Source organism: Tupaia chinensis, unplaced genomic scaffold, assembly GCF_000334495.1.
Source record: "Tupaia chinensis unplaced genomic scaffold, TupChi_1.0 Scaffold000311_2, whole genome shotgun sequence".
Lineage (NCBI taxonomy): Eukaryota > Metazoa > Chordata > Mammalia > Scandentia > Tupaiidae > Tupaia > Tupaia belangeri.
The window spans coordinates 8,540,421-8,543,957 of NW_006159803.1; the positions used below are offsets into that span (position 1 = coordinate 8,540,421).

General features: G+C 50.2%; 1 pseudogene; it reads left to right on the plus strand.

Moving 5' to 3' along the window:
* Positions 1-1,736: 1,736 nt before the first annotated feature.
* LOC102499748 (40S ribosomal protein S15 pseudogene) lies at positions 1,737-2,361 on the plus strand (annotated as a pseudogene).
* The last annotated feature ends 1,176 nt before the right edge of the window (positions 2,362-3,537 follow it).

Below are 3,537 nucleotides of genomic sequence, written 5' to 3' on the forward strand. Positions count from 1 at the left end.
GGAAAGAGGGAGAGAAAGAGGCACAGGACCCTGATGCACTGCCATTTCTATACCCATGATTCCCAATGGCACCTCCCTTAAGAGAACAAGCTCCTGAATCTCCAAGTTTAGTGCCAAGAAAGGCCCCAGGCAAGTGGAGCAGGCCTAAACAGCCCTACTGGGTCCCTTGGCAATCACTTTCTTCAGCCGCTTCTCTCTCTTAGATGGTTGTAGCCACCAGCACACCAACCTGGTCAGGAACATCTGATTTTTCTCTCTCCCCTCTATGATGACTCTCACTTGTAAATAGGTTACCAATGCAATAATAAAAATAATAATAATAATAATAAATGAGTTTTTAAACAGAAGCCATGGGAAGGATGGAAGCCACTCCATCCCAGTCCTGGTTTCTTCATAAACTAACTGTGGGACCTTGGACAAGCCAACGGGACTGTCTGCACCTCAGGTTCATCACCTATCAGACGGGAATACATCCATCCTACCTGTTATATTATCTTCCATGTAATTTTCCAGACTGCTTGCATGGGCTTCTTCCTCTCTATTCTCACCTGTCTCCATGCGGAACGTGGCAACATAAACACCCCCTCCTGGGAAAACCCCGTCAGTCATCTTTACCTTTCAGGGGTCGGTATTGAGAGGGGAAAAGCCCCCCTGTGCCACTAGTTCAGGATCCCCACCCTGTCTGAGTGGAGATCTAGAAAGGGGCCCTTGGAGGTGACAAGAGATAAGAAGTAACTGTCTTTTAAATGAAGCCCCACCCCTTGCACCTAGACCCAACATAATAATAATAATAATAACAATAACAACTCATTTGAGATTCTAGCATCACCTCTGTGCCATGAGGAGGGGCTGCAGAGGCCACTGAAGTCCCATACCTAACATTTGCTGAAACAGAATCTGCTGGACCCAGCGTGGGAGAGAGCAGTATTTCTGAGCCCACTTCATGCTGGGAAGATAGAAAACTTCATGGACCATTCGGTCAGCACATATTCTTATGATACACATCCATAAAAATGTCTTTAAGTAGCAAGTTAACCAGCCTGATGAACCTCCCCCTTCAACAAGAGCAATTAAGGCTGCTGTGGGGACCCCCATCCAGGCCTGGGATGGAGGGAGCGCCAGAGGGAGGGGCGTAGGAGCCAGAGTTCAGTCTGCCTGTCTCTACATCCCAGAGAGTGCTCTGGCAATCTGGCGCAATCTGGTGTAGGAACCCAGGCTTTCAAACTTAGAAGACGTAACACAGAGCTTGATGGTGGTGTAACGGTAAAACATGTCACTCTGCACGGTGGACCAACCAGGGAAGGTTCCAGGTTCATGGCTGAGACCTTCCTGAGTATGCCGGGCACGTGTGGTCATGACCCAGGGGTGGCTGAAGTTGGGGGTGGGTTGCAATGTCCAGACCCTGTGGGAGGTGCTCTCTTTGTCTTTCTTACTCTCTCCTGGAGCAAATAAAATGAATAAACTTAAAAACAAACAACCAACCAAGAAGACCTAATACCACACCATCCTCGTTTCTGATGTAATTGCATGGGTTGCTTAGTATCTCTGCCTCAATTTTCTCATCTGCCACAAGCATAATAATGCTCTTTTCTTAGGGAACAAATATGAAATAAGACAAAGGGCTCGGCATACTTCCTGGGACACAGGATATGCTCGATAAACTATAGAACAGATTGGACCATTCCCAGGACCTTGGTGTAGAAAAGGACACAGTCGCTTTCTCCGGAGTCGACAAGATGGCGGAAGTGGAGCAGAAGAAGAAGCGGACCTTCCGCAAGTTCCCTTACCGTGGCGGCGATCTGGACCAGCTCCTGGACGCGTCCTGCCGTCCTGCGAGCAGCTGATGCGGCTGTACAGTGCCCGGCAGCGGCGGCGCCTGAACCCGGGCCGCGGCGGAAGCAGCACTCGCTGCTCAAGCGCCTGCGCAAGGCCAAGGAGGAGGCGCCGCCCACGGAGAAGCCCGAGGTGGTGGAGAAGCCCGAGGTGGTGGAGAAGCCCGGGGTGGTGGAGACGCACCCGCGCGGCATGACCGTCCTGCCCGAGATGGTGGGCAGCATGGTGGGCGTGTACAAAGGCAAGACCTTCAACCAGGTGGAGATCAAGCCCGAGATGATCGGCCACTACCCGGGCGAGTTCTCCATCACGTATAAGCCGGTGAAGCGCGGCCGGGCATCGGCCACCCGCTCCTTGCGCTTCATCCGGCTCAAGTAGCCCGCCTGCCCAATAAAGGCACTCGTCCCTGCCCCCCCCCCCCAAAAAAAAAAAAGAAAAGGACACACTCACACATGATGGGACATCAAGGAATGAAGACTAGGAAGAAAGAGACTCTCCTGCCTGTGAGAACACTGCCACGCCTCTCCCCTCCCTGTAAGTCCACTGCTGGCTCTTCGGGCAGGGAAAGTAGGAACATTGTCAGGCATTTTCCCATTCTCCCAGCTTCCGCTTTCTCTGTAAGCAGACAGCCTTTATGTCTTTTTTTTTTTTTTTTTAAGTTTATATACATATCTATCTATTTATCTATCTACAATTTTTTTTCATATTCATAATAGAGTGTATGTGTGTGTGGGGGGGGAGAAGTCCCCTCTACAGGGTCTGGTCATGTCATGAGCCCGGTCCTCCAGTCCTCCAGCCCACTGACTCTTAGGTACTTGTGTCCAGGCCCAGTGTGTTTCAAGCTGATCAGGCTAAGGATTCAAACCACGGTTGCCTTGTGGGTTCCAGGTTCTCTCGAGCAGCACCTTACCGCTGTGCCATGGAGCCAAACCAGCCCCTAAATCTTTCAGCTTCCATGCTAGGCTGTGTCAGGTCCCTGGAACTGGGTAGAGGATACTCTCTGTCCTCTTTATCTGCCCCCAGTGCTGAGAGAGGTGGTTGCTGTAGGGACGCCGAGTGAACGAGTGCTGAGACTGAGGTTCGACCATTGGGCGTCTGTGTCTCCTCCTCTCCATGGACGGTGATGGAGGAGGAGGAAGATATATCTTCACTGGGCACTGTGATGACAAGCCATATGTCTCCCCATCCCCTCCCCAGCAGGTGGGCTTCTAGTGGGGACAGATGTTACTATGGGTCACAGAGTTTTTATAAGTTTATAGGTTTTAAAAGGTCAGGTTCTTTGGTGGTAAAAGTTTTACACACTAGTAAAAATTTACTGCAGAAGATGGGAAACACAGCTGTAATGGAAAAGGCAGGAGCCAGGAGTCTGGAGGCAGCTCAGCTCCATTCATAAGCAGCTGTGGAAATCAAGGCAAGCATGAAGGCCCTCTGTGTTCTGTGTGTGTGTGTGCGTGTGCTTTTTAATTACTTATTTAATTGTATTTATTATTATTTGATGGGAGAGAGAGAGGAAGTGAGAAAGCAAGCCTCCAGGTCTAGGACTTGAACTATGGTTGGCCATGTGGGAGTCCAGCGCTCTAACCACCACACCACCTGCTGGCCCTGCGTTTTTTGTTTGTGGATTTTTGTTGTTTTAGAGAGAGATTTTTTTGTTATAGGGAGCGTACCCTCACTAGAGAGAGAGACAGAGATCCAGAAAGTGAG